The following is a 14,389-nucleotide window of genomic DNA, read 5'->3' as shown; positions in this document are numbered from 1 at the left end:
TAAATTTATGTTTAAATATGTATTGAAATCTGTGCACAAAGTGAAACATGTCCGTCAAGTAAAAACTGAGGGAGTTTCTCATTTGAGATCATCGAACGCTTATATCTACTATATAATGTACTCTATCCTTTATAAATAAATACATGAATTTGATTAAATAAATTTTCAATGCACAACTTTGATCACTAATAATCCAACAACATATTTTGATATTATAAAAACATACACAGTGACTAATCCAACAACATATTAGTTGTTATAAATATATTGTATTGTGGATGTTCATTATACCCCTCACATCTTTATCCTTTGTGATGTATGTATATATATTATTTTGGTCTCTACAATAAGATGTGTGCTTGTTTATTCTCTTCCTTTCTCTCCCCCTCTCTCTATTGTCATGACATGTTATCAACACCATCGTGAACCGTTGATGGAAATCAAAGAAAAGCGCGACTGAACAAACTAGAATATGTAACAACAAGAATCAAATCCAACCGGGAGAAGAACATCATTATCCGTTAGACAAATATTTTTCATGATAATTATATTCATCGAATTGTTTTACAAGCATTATAATCTGTTAGTAATTTTAATGGTTTACGGTTAGTCAAATGTTTCGTATGATTTGTTTTCATTCATACATTGTAGTACTCGATAAGATCTAACGAGCGGCTATGCATATAATTTATACTATTATCTTTTATGGATCGAAATTTTATTTTATTTTTTTTATGAAAAAAATGAACTTTTTCGGATCTTTTGATGTGTATGGATGCATATAACATGAATTTAGAAATTTGGTTTTCTGATTGATCATGATTATTATGCTTATAATAATTATTTTGTTTTATTAGTTACAGAGTTTATTTGATGTGTTTCATACTTCTTGCAGCCGTTCTGCAAAATATTAACTGAATGATCAACTAGTGTTTATCATTGCTTCATGATCATACGCGTGATTTGATGTGCAATATAGCAGGCAATATTAATTTTAGTAACCGCTAATGTTTCGTGGAGCAATATAAAAGTTTTATATATATATATATATATATATATACATACATACATATATATATATATACACATATATATATGTATATATATATATATATTATAATCGCTTTGATTTCTTGATCAATATTCCCGAAGGAAATAACTGGTTATTAAAGTATATGTATTCTCTCTCATACATCAATGAGAATAGATTATGATAAGATGTATTTAGTGGGGAGAACAATTTCTCTTACAATAGTTAAGAATCTCTATTATATAAAAGAACAACTGAGGTTAATATAGTAAATTAACTTTTCGTGTCCCCAAATTAAATGTCCAAAATACCCTCCTCATCTACACAGCTCATTCAATCTGAGGAGCGTACATTCAACCCTTCCTCCCCGTTTTCCTCCCGTTTTCTCTCTCCTTGGATCTTCTTCGTCTTCCTCAAATCCTCTCATCCCGAATAGAATCGTCTACCCTTCCTTCGTTCATTCCCATCCTCTCTAGCCCTAAAAAAAACCCCAAATTTCGAAAACCCTCCCCGCAGCAAAACCTCATTCTCAAACTCTAACCCTAAATCAATGTCGATCAGCTTGAGAAAAGCCACCACTCGGCTACCTTCCAAAGTAAACCGAGTTCTATATGTTCGAAATCTGCCCTTCAACATCACCAGCGAAGAGATGTACGACATCACCAGCGAAGAGAAGTACAGAGCAATTCGCCAAATTCAACATCACCAGAGAAGAGAAGTACAACATAGGTGAATAATAGTATATGAAATTCTTGATTGCTTGGGTATTTTGTAAATTAGGTTGAATTTGTTTGTTAATATGTGATTTGTTGAAATGTCTTTGTTTCATTTTGACTAATCCCAATTTCTGGAAATTTGCTGATTAGTCTTTGATTTCCCTGCATTTTGGGAGTTTAATTTCTTCAGTAGAAGTTACCTGCTCAAATTTCAGCCTTCCTATTTTCCTCCTAAGTGAATTAGCGATTTCGATTGCTATGATTTGATATTTTAATTTCGCTGCAATTTCAATTTGTTTGATCGTAATAATTTTGCTAATTTTGGCCATTTTCATGACAATTTATGCGTCTTTTGCCGTTGAAAATTTTCAAAATAGTTATTTGGAATAATTAGGTTGAGATGATTGTCACGAGTTTATCTTTGAAGCTATCAATCATGGACTAAAATCGTGAAATGCTGTTTCTTAATTTGATTCCAGACTTAATAATCATAGACATCCAAGACTTATGATAATTTTTTCTGTATTTTGAGGCTTATGAAATGCTGTTAATCTTTAGAGTGTATCCATGACTTCTTTTTTTCAGAGTTGAAGAATGATCTGGGTTGTCTTCGCATAATTGAATTTTTGATTGAATTTTGGGGATTACTTTCCAGGTTCGTTCTTTTTCTTTATATTGTTTTCAATTTATGATTTTTTTTAATTGATTTGAACTACTACTCTTGAATCTCTCCAAAAAACCCGATTTCAAAACCCTAATTTTACGTTTCCGTCACTAAATTCTCTTAATTTTGATGTTTCAGGTGTTTCGTTTGACCATTCAGATAAAGAGCTTTTCTGCCTGGTGAAGTGGTATTCTTCTTTTACCCCGCCCTGTAAATTCATACTTTAGTGTGCTTCAATTTTAATTTCTCGGCTTTTGCTTTCTCGGTTCGAATTTTTATTTTTATTTCATATTGTAATTTGTTTGATTTTGGTCTGACAATGGAGTTTTTTTATGTAACAGGCGAATATGCCGGCGAAATTGAACCAGTGTAAGCTTGATGCTCGCCGTGAACAATGCCTTTCGCAAGGTACTGCATTCATTTTCTTTTCTATTTTTAATATTTTACAGTTCTGTATTTTTCATGCAAAAAGTAAATTGGAATCTTGCATCCACTAATTATCTAGAGCTTGCTCTCTTTTTTTCTTTCACAATGAATTTCCTGGGCCCTTTGATTGTATTGGCATATCTTTCAATTTATTGTGACTGTCAGGAAGACGTAGGATAACCTTGGTTATTATGGGTGCTTCATATGTAACCATATCTAACTTGGATGTTGGATAACCTTTATTTTTGGTCGTTTCTGGTTGGTAGTCTTTGCGATGATCAGTTGGAAAGTGTATATATGCCTGCTTGCTATGGTTGTTTTATTATTGATGAAACTTGCAAGTGTCCTGTTTATTTCAGTTCCCAAATGGACAGTTCGTTAAGTTAACAAACGATTACAATGTAATATGATTTGTTTATATCTCATTGTAATATTTCTTTACTTTGTGTGGTAGTATTACAATGCAATATGATCTGTTTGCAGATTGTTTCTATTGGTGAGACAATGGAATCGTTCATGGAGCTTCAGACTTTTGATGATAGGATTTTGAGGAAATTGGCATACTCACATGTATGGAATTCCTGGTAATGTCCATCCTCAGTCTACTCTTCTCGCAGTGTTTGTGGATGCACTTTATTAAAACTGTCCAGGCTTCAACAAAGTAGGAAGTCTATGAACCACCAAACATCTAAATAGACCCAGTTATAGGTAGCCAGACTAGATGGAGGGGGGAGGGAATGTGTTCTTGCAGGTAAGACTAACTTAACTTCTAGATCATTTTCTTAGCCAAAGCCAAATGGGCATAAAATCCTTGAGATAACTGGAACACAAAGACCATTACAATGCCTGAGAATTTGGGAAACTTCCAGGATTTAAAATATGATCCAAATTTGTTGTTTTATGAAATTTTTGGAATTTAATGGATAAATATGAGTTCTTATTTTCGTCAAACATGGAGTAATCTGATCTGGGGTTTGTAGTAATTTGATTTTTGGATGATTGATTGGCTTATTGGATGGTTCTTAGCTCGCGTACTTTTCAAGAAATCCGATATAGATTCTAGAACTATAACTCTATGAATGAAACACTGATTTTGAATTTATAATTCTTTTCTTGCATCATACATGTCTTATACCACATTGCTGAAATTTCTGTATGCTACCATGTTAAACCGTGTACTTCTTAGAAATATGATGTCGCCAGAATACTGCAGCTGTTAAGACTCTATTTCTGCAATGCAGTTCATTTCATTTAACAGAATTGCCGAATCTTTTTACAAAAAAGCATAACACAATCAGAATATTTACCTTGCAGTCACTAACAGCTGTTGTTTATTCTGATGAAACAGAGAGCAGGTTGCGTAGGTTGTACTATGGCTATCATGAAGAATGTTTTAAGGTATCTTCCGGTGAGTTTCTATTGCTTCAACTGTTGTAGGAGCTTACAACTCCAATGTAATACAGGTGAAGTTTATTAAAAGTTTGTAAACTAGAATTATGAGTTTGCACTTAGGCTGAGACTACTTTGTTTCTCCAACAACAGATTTACATTGATGCAACCAGTGTGTCTGATAATCTGATAATCTATAAACCAGTTTGTCTGTTATTAAGGTATTGACTAATTTAAACCTGGTCCATTTGACAGTGTATCAGATCTCCTTGATTTTATTAGTCCTGATCATGATCCTAAGGGCGGAGATGCTCAGAAGAAACATAGGTGTTCAAAGGTATCTGTTCTGTCGTTATAACTATGTCGAATGACTTAACTTACTCTTTCTGATTAGATTTGTGCATTATAATTACTTATGTGTCTGTAGACTGACTTCACATAGTTCTTAAATGCACTATGCGATATTGGTGTAGTTAGATATTACTCCCCCTTTCAATTTTATTTTGCACATAAACAATCGAGTTTATCACCTGTATATTGTATCACCTGTATATTTCCATAACGCTATATTGTTTATTTTCTTTGTTATGTATGATGATTTTACCCTAATGCATCTCCAAGCCTTTGTCTATCTGTCTACCACCCTTTCTAACATTTCCAACTTACTGGACAGGGATTCTTTTATGAAGCATTTTATGGAGAAATGAGCTTGAACGAGGATCACTTCAAACGGATAGAAGCAGCGGCAGCAAAAGGAGGAACTCAAGAAATCTTACCATGAGCTTGAAGGGGTCTTCTCCACCCAAAAAATCAAGAACTCGAGTTCAATCGAAGAAAACTCTTACTGCATCAATGGCTTCAAAGGAAATTTCCTACAAAGAAGTTGCCATGTCACCCCCATGAACTATCTTCAAGCCTGTGCAGCAGAAGGAAGAAGTAACTAATGCAGAAGAAATCCAGAAAGTTCCTGAAACTTCTTACAAAGTAGTCAGTCCAGTAGGACTGAAGGTAACAAGCATACCAGGCTTCAACACACCAGTCTCAACACGTCCTACATGCACAGTTCCAATACCTCCAATCTAATAACCTTAATTTTTTAATATGAACTTTGTGAACATATTTTTATCTAATTTTATATTTAGTGGTTGTAATACAATTTAAACTTTTTATATAATCCGCACGTATCGCTTCCTTCTATTTTAAGTTTTTTGTCATATAAGGTTACGAGTATGGTATGACCCCCTATCGCAAAATATGAACTTTGCGAATGATTTAGTGCTTAATATTTGTAAAATTCTGAACGCACCGCACGCATCGCGTGCATAAAATACTAGTAGAAAATATGCAAGGATTAGGGGGAGATAGCTTTTAACTTTACAAAATAGTTGTATATGGATTAAAACGATACATGGATGTTAAATGTGGTATAGGTTTTTGTTCATAAATTATGAACACGAGTATGAGTTTATGATATTGACGTCATCGTGAAAATGAAAAAAGATGAATATGTTTATTGAAATTGATATGGACCATAATTACAATTAATACTCTAGAAGAGTATAAGCTATCTTTTCATAAGTTTTGTTAGATTTTCTTGCTATTACAAATGAGACACAAGCTTGTGTCATTATATCACATCAGAATATTTCCAAATTATAATATTTTATAATTACATTGATCACTTTGGGAAGATAACAAGCAGTTATCGAATGAAATATTTTATATGATATTATATATGTATCTCTATTATATAATTAAAGAGCTGAGTTTATTTTCGTAAAACCACTTTTGGTGTCCCCTTGAAATTATCCATTATATCCTAGATAATTAAAAAACAAATTATTAAAAAAAAATATATATAAACCGCAGCTGTCTCTGGCATTAAAAGGGGGAGGCAAATATGTTCATTAGTTCTTTTTTATTATAACCCACTGCCAGATATATATAAACTGGAGTAAAACGTTTATAATGCAGGTAAATAGAAAACAAACTAATTATTTCTTTAGTGCTAATTGTTCATATATGCTAGAGATTCGAACTAATTGTACATATAAAGTCGTTCTTTAGTGCTAGAGATTCGTTCAAAGTGGATCATGACAAAGTATTAGCTCAAAGTCATTCATTCGTTCTTTTTTATGCTTTGATTTTTCTTATAATCTGATAATGTAAACATTAATTTCTTTATTGATTAGGATGACAAAACTGCCATATTTACAAAAATGTAATTAGCCTACAATCAAGTAATTGAGCTACAATTACGGTAACCGAATTAATAATTTAATTACAAAATAAATGCTAAAGACTATTGACTTTCTAATATATTCTTTCATAAATGCTATCAACACTGATTATTCGAGTATGGAGATAAAAGAGAGGGGGAGAAATATGGCGTAGGTGTAACAAATGAAGTTAAATCATCCAGGCCAAGGTCATCCTAATGCGTTAAATTTCCTACTCTCGCAGGCCTTCACGACTCCACCTTAACTAAAATAGTGGTCAGAGAAAATGAGAACATACTCTTTAAACAAAGCCTTTCAGAACTTCATCCACACACAGAAAATTCCTGGCCGTTCAACATGTTATTCAACAAGAAAATAGAAGGCCACGCTCAACAAACTGAATTGTAAAACTGTTTGCCTCTTTAATATTTCCATCTATAATTTTAGTTTGTGTATAATCTCGCACGCATCGCGTGCTTATAAGACTAGTGATGTGATAATCCAAGTCATCCGGGTTTAAGAACACCCGTCATGAGAATTTGAAAATTCTTGTCAAATAAAAGTTTATGTGCTGACGCTCCCTCATATGTTATACATATTCAAAGGCAAGAAATAATGATGAGGTTGAGTTGTATTTCAATCGAAAAGTTATAATGAATCGATTGAGAAAATAAATACAAGAGACCTTAATGACTTTGAAAACTTGCTTAATGATATGATAGTAAGTGACCTGAAGTTAACCAGAATGATAGTAGGTGATTTGAAGATCACCAACAAGTTTACAAGTATTTTGTGATTTATTTAAGTATCGTAAATCTCTTTATTGGGGCAAGCATACGTCGGCACGAAAAGAGAAAATATGAAGAAAAATAACTGCATATTGCATCTACTCCCCATGATCAATATTAATCTCCAGAAGATAACGATAGTATGAAACATTTATTAAAATACACGTTCAAAAGTGTATTATTAGTTGGTGAAAGATTTTATGCCCAATAATATATATGGAAAATATTTTCCCAACTTAGGGGGAGACAAGCTAGAATAAGTTGGAAAAATTGAAAGATAATAGATTGATCCCCATATGATAAAGTGTACATTCCAACTTTATGTCCTCCAAATATATTTGGACATAAATATCTATGACTTAATTATGTTAAATTTTACATTTCTAGAGTCATAAAGATGTATAATGGTCATAGTGCTCGATGCTACATATATTAAGTGTTGAGATCGATATATATATCTTGCCAATATTTATTGAATTACACTTGAAGTGTATATTATATGTACAGTTCCAACATAGTGATGAGATATAGATTTATTTATATGAAAAAGGCAAGATAGCGCAGTTGATAATATTATTAAAAATAAAGAAAACACTAATATATAGTGTATGAAATACCCTTAAAGTGGTATAGATATCTGTACTATAATAGATGGCCCATGAGAAAATATGAAGGTACCTATTGAATAAGTATTCAGATATCATTGATTGATGAATAGCATGTAAAATATATGTGTGAAGAACTTTGATGATACCGGTAGATGATGGAACCGAAATATAATGCATATGCGAGAAAAAATGGACTTTGAATAGAGGATCGTAAATCTATGTCTATTTCGATGTAGACATAACTATAATAATCAAATGAGATCATGAACCTGAAGTCCAACAAATTTTGGATTTGAAATATCTACATTGTACAGTGTTTTGCATTTTGAGTCTTGCATAAATATACATGTGTAGTTAATAGGTAAATGCATCATTCATCATACTTTTAGTTTGTTTTATGTTTTATCATGGTATAATTTTGATTTATCCAGTTATAATTTCATATTACATGTTTCAAAACTATTATGATGCCGTATATGAATATGTATCCAAATAATAGTAAGACGAATTTGCAATTTTATGAAAATTTATAAGAGGAGATTATTGCTTCATTGGGCAAGTAGTTGAAAATTAAATATTTAATATTGGTTTAATAACATGTTATGAGTCATGCAAATAAGAAGAGTTCTTGAAGAACATATACATGATACTCTTTACATCTAGCCCTTTATGTTTGACATATGAATGCCACAACATTGATGAGATATTATCAAAACTCTAAAAGAGTGTTTTTAAAATGTCATCTCAAGTTCTCAATCAGTAGCTTAAGTACTTGAAAGTTACGAAATATACACATTAATTTATTCACGAAAGAATTCTTGTACAAATATGAGTAAATTCAAAATTTAAGATAAGAGTATGTATGTATTGTCCTTGCATTGAGTTTTATTTTATGGTCCAAAAGAACCATAAATTACATTATTAGTTATATAATATATATCCTAAGTTGGACGGTGATATTATTATTTATCATGTATTGCCATGAAAGTATGACTAGATAAATTTTCATCAACATTGATGATTACTACCATTTATGACCTCCAGATAAAGGTTTATTATATATGTCCAATATGTAAGGATACATTTTGTATTATCATATACAAGAAAATGTATTTATCTCATGTTAAGCTTTGTTGATCTAATGAGGTATTACTTTCAAAATATTGGTGACATAAATATTCACCTCAACTATTCAAGTGGAGAATTGAAAAATCAAGTCAAATATTGGAGAATCAATTTCAAGGAGCTTCCTGTTGGTACATTTGAAAATTTATTCAATAATTTTAGATTCATTGCACTAGAATATCACAAGCGATGTATTTATTAGGGGGAGAAATACGCATTGCACTCTTTTTTCCTAAACAATGGTTTTGTCCCACTGGGTATTCTAGGTAAGGTTTTTAACGATGCAACATTTTAAGTGTATTATGATGAGTGATGTAATCTTTCCCTTCACTAAGTCTTTATCTCACAGGGTTTTCTTAGTAAGATTTTTAATGTGGAATCATCTTATGTACATTACAAGGTCATTGTATTGTTTTAGATAATGGACATCCAAGGGGGAGTGTTATAAATATATTGTATTGTGGATGCCTGTTATACCCCTGACATCCTTATCTTTTGTGATGTATGTATATATATTACTTTGATCTCTACAATAATATATGTGATTGTTTATTCTCTTCCTCTCTCTCCCTTTCTCTCTATTTTCATAACTTTAGTAACATTTATGTAGCACTTTTTATTTACTTGTAAAAATTTTAAGTCAAAGTTAGCATATGTTTAAAAACGTAACTGATACATTTATGAAATGAAAGGAGTATTAAGTGGAATATCAACTACCTACTTTTATTTATGGTTGGAAAATTTGGTAATATTAATTCAACTTTTGGCCGATTTTCTTTTATTAAGCCTACATATGAGATTTTTTTAAATCATCCAAAATTTATAACTTAACTACTTTAATTCGCTTAACAGGTCATAAACCTGTTGTAGGCGGTCATAAAGTGTTACATGTCACTTTTCCCTCAATTTCCCAAATCAGTTTACTTTTTCTTCCTTATTAACTCCATAGCGTACGCGACGTAAGTCAATTCGACATATAACGTCTGACAAGGTAATATGACATCCATACAAAAATAATATTTATATCAATTACTTTGTTTTCTAGAAGTGTGATATATTTATAGAATTTTTGTAGGGTGGAAGTTATGAGAATCCTCCAAGTTTTGAGAAGTTTTGGTTCGACACTCACAAAACAAAACGTTTCTTAAAGAAGCCCGAAACTGCGGAAATACATGTTATTGTATCTTCCTTCCCCTCTGTTTCTTAAGTTCCATAAGAGGATTTTGAAATTGTTTGCAACTAACTTGATTTTTAATTCTTAAAGGAAAAGATCAAGAAGATAATTCTAGAAACTCCTGAGATGGAGGTATTTGATGTCATAGATCGAAGAATATTTTGGGAGGCAAAATAAAGGATGTGTGGCTGATTATGGTGGTTCTATCAAGCCTAAGGATTTAAGAGGAACTATACCAAACCGATTTGACCTTGAAATGAAGTTAAAACAAGGTGGAAAAGTTAATGAAGTGTTACTAGGAAGAATAAAACACGTGGAAGCAAAAAACAGAACCTTCACTACTCGTTTAAATGAAATTGAAGAAAAATTTGAGGGAAAACTTCAAGCCATTCTAGATGCTTTTAGTGATGATTAAGGTAAATACTATAAATCTCCCTCTTTTAATCAAGTGATTTATTCCTCTGTGAATTTGATGATGATATGCATTTTCTCCATCTATCTTGTGACGTTTAATTTCTTTGCTTTACCTTTTTCAAGGTACAAAGAATTGTCACATGCTATATATGAGTTGTGGTACCTATTTCCCGTCGTTCTAATTATGTATTGAAATTTCATATAGGCCTATATTCAGTAGTAAGAGTGAGACAACATGTATGATTTCCATTGCCCTGATTCAGTTAATAGTTCGCACAAACAATTTGAATCTATAATGGAAAAGCTTACGACATAAATGATGATTCACTCCAGGGTATGTAAGTTGAAGGTGGGATTGATCATGTTCCTTTCTTTATACTTGTAAATTCAGGTTTGTATTCCAGTACGTTTATTTCCAAAATTCTTCATCTCAACATCTTCTTTAGTATTTATTTGGTTAAGAATATGCACTCCTAGCGTCCTCCTAAAGTGAAGTAATGTTTGATTCAAACATATAGTCAACAAAGTACTAGACCGTCTAATTGTGTCAATTTCTTTTCCCCCCTTCTCTTGGAATGCCTTCTAATTCTGTTGAACTATGGAATGGGTGTTAGTTTTTTAATTAGGATTGCAAGATTGATGTAATATTAAGTTGATTGAATATCAATAGTTGGTGGGTTATTGTTGATTTGGCTTAAAATATGATGGTGGCTTGTGTTTATTGATATAATCAGGGATTAGTCTGGCAATGGATAATTTTCCGAAGCATGCTTTTGTAACTGCATTAATTCAATTCCCAAGTTCATTATTTGGAATGTTTTGTACATTTCATGTTCTAACAATCCTTGATGCTATCGTTCCGACTGCCGCAACAAGTTTGATGAGCTTTTTTGAGCCAGCTCTTCTGATTTTTAGATGTATTTCCGTTTTCTTTTCGTAGTTGGATATATCATGCAGAAAATATCCCCGGTGTAGGGAAGATATTGTTTACTAACTAAATACTCTAATCATTCTGTATTACTTCTCATGTCCGAGCTGCTATGTGCTTCCTTGTTGCTGATATGTGCTTCCTTGCTTCTTGTTGTGCTAATGTGCCACTTTTCTACTATCTACTGTAAACTTTGAATTTTATTTTAATTGTAATAGTCAAATTTAGTTTTATTGTGGTCTTATTTTTTATTTCTTGGGCATCAGACAATTTGTTGTGGTGGTTTTAGTCATGGGTCGTTGATGTAGGTTGGATTTTGTAAAACGAGAAATGAACTTGATGGTATTTTGATGATTTGTTGATGGCATTACTATATATATAGTAATCATTGATATTTATTCATAACTAACAAGTGCATCATAAACTAAAAGGTTCTATAAGAATCATTATCACGGTCTTTTGCAATGGGGATTGAGCTTGTCATAGTTTGCTTTTCGCGACGCGCGGTTATCCCGTCGTGTTTGGCCTTTTGCAACGGGATTTTCCTCTGTCATAATAGGCTTTTGCAACGGAATTTTTTCTGTCATAATAAGCTTTTGCGACAGGGTCATGACAGGGTAGACAATTATGACGACCGCCTTTCATGACGAGCTTGTGACGGGTAATCCCGTCGTAATTAGTCTTTTATGATGGGTCAACGACTGGATTTCCCGTCACATTTTATGTACGAGTACCTTGTAATCCACGTAAGTTGGTGGAGTTGGTGGGGAACTCACCTTCTGAATTAGAGGCCACACGGTCGAGCCCCATCAACCACCAAATGGTTGGGAGTGGTTAAAACAAAGACCTTGGCTAAAACGAAGACCTTCGTAGCTAGGGGATCGTCATAATTGACTAGCCCCGTTTGTGGGAGTTATGGAAAATTGTTTTCATCCCTTGTCAAACCCAATTAACCAATGTAAAATGATTGAAAATGGGGTAATTCGTTTTCCATGAAAAAGTTTTAACATCAAACCAAACGAAGCCTAAGAAATCAATTATAACGAGATTTTCCGTCCTAGAAGATCAATTACGACTGGATAATTCTTCATAAGCTCGTGATGAAAGGGGGTTATCATAATTGATTAGTGCCATCGTAAAAGGCAATTGAAAGAGGGCCGCTAATATATTTTGTATGTTGAATTATGACGAGTTTAAATACCTTGTCACACGATCTTTATAAAAGGTACGAGATTTGAGTCCGTCAATCACAAATGTGCTTGTTTTGTATAGGACTATGAATATTAAACTTTGATTTAAAAGCCATTTCTAACCTTGAGAAAGACCTTGAGAATCTATTTTTTTTCTAAATCTTGAAAGCAAGGAGAAATAGAGAAACATCGAAAAGACCACAAGAAAAAAGTTGTAGCAAGTAATAATTTTATTAACTTAGTTGTTGATTCACAAAGGATTAGTTCAAAGTTCTATGGGATTGTATCCCATGTTCTCAAAAATACATATTCTTGTTTCTTAATATTGAACAAATATAAACCATCATTAGCCGCTTTCCAGAAACAATGACGCCCACCGCAATATTTATCTAGAAAGGTTGGGTCATGATCAAACGCTGTGAAGACAATATGGTCACGATTACCCCGTACCACACTACAATAGTAAATCACCTTAGTACCTTTGAAACTCCAATTGAAATTACCATTTAATGGAACATGCTGAAGTCCTAGATCTGCAGAGTGTGCACCACCTTTACAATGAACATCAAGAACGCTTAATTCGTTCTCGTCTAACGCGTTCTCTATTTTAACCCAATAACGTACACGAAAAGGAGTAAAAGCTATAACCAACGCCTGCTCTATGATTATTAGAGATAATATTAAGATTAATGGAAGCTTCAACATTTTTTGTTTGTGAATATGAAGCAATACAATATCATGGTGTTTATAATGGTCTATGAATGAACATTAATTTCACTTATTTAATTCATTTTATGCATAACAAGAAATTAATTATTCAATTTGTCATTTGTTAAGTATGATATCTGTAGGATAGGATATCATGTTCATTAATCAGTTATTGCATTCAATTTATGAGTGACAAGAAATTAATTAATTTGTCATTTATTTAGTACGAAATCTTTAGGATATCATTTTCATTAAATAAATAGACGTTTGACATTAAAGTTGATGTAAAGATTTGAAATTTTGATCAGTTATTTTGAAGGTATAATAATCTGTGGTCAAAATTGAGGGTGAATTTTATATTCACTTTATTTTAACTTATTTTTCCGAACTTAAACCGCCTTATTTTAACTTATTAGAACTTATTTTAGTTATACACTAGAATAGTACCCGTGTGATGCACGATTTATAATCTATATGTTAATTTCATTCATGCAATCAAAACATGGTCCATAATGAATGAAACGATTCCAAGACCCTAAAAGTCCTAAATTCGTAAGCATGCTTTGGCTTGTCTTGAGTCTTTTAAGATTCTAGGTAAGCAAAACTGATTGCTAGGAATCTCTAAATTACTCTTGGTTAATAAATTAATACCATAATTTATCCCATTGCCACAACATATGCCAATATTATTTGAGTTAAAACCACAATCAACGTGTTCCATTGGGATACCTTACCATCTAAGTATACTAAAATAGCACCTCGCTTTGGAGGAAACCTACTATCTTAGGTCCTTAGATTTTTGTAAGTTCTTGATTTGGAAGGCAATTATAAACTCAATATTACTTTAGACCTAGTTGTTTCTATGTTGGTTTGATTACTTAGTGAATTAAATCATAATCAAACATACAAACAACGCATTCATGCTTAATATACATTCAATAATATATAGAAGCATAAATAACTTTGGTGAACTAGTATGGCCCAAAACTTGGTCTTGAAGCATCCAATAT

General features: G+C 32.2%; 1 long non-coding RNA gene across 2 annotated transcripts; it reads left to right on the top strand.

The window, feature by feature from the left end:
- Window positions 1-1,309: 1,309 nt before the first annotated feature.
- LOC130459837 (uncharacterized) lies at window positions 1,310-5,444 on the top strand. Of its 2 annotated transcripts, none has more exons than XR_008919505.1 (8): window positions 1,310-1,748; window positions 2,332-2,401; window positions 2,549-2,597; window positions 2,752-2,818; window positions 3,320-3,420; window positions 4,185-4,244; window positions 4,481-4,562; window positions 4,899-5,444. It is a non-coding gene; the product is annotated as an uncharacterized lncRNA (long non-coding RNA). The 2 variants fall into 2 exon arrangements; XR_008919504.1 differs by having other exon boundaries at window positions 1,311-1,759.
- The last annotated feature ends 8,945 nt before the right edge of the window (window positions 5,445-14,389 follow it).

Source organism: Spinacia oleracea, chromosome 4, assembly GCF_020520425.1.
Source record: "Spinacia oleracea cultivar Varoflay chromosome 4, BTI_SOV_V1, whole genome shotgun sequence".
Classification (NCBI taxonomy): Eukaryota; Viridiplantae; Streptophyta; class Magnoliopsida; order Caryophyllales; family Amaranthaceae; genus Spinacia; species Spinacia oleracea.
Note: the sequence above shows the minus strand (reverse complement) of the source record. Positions and strands in the feature narration are given on the sequence as shown.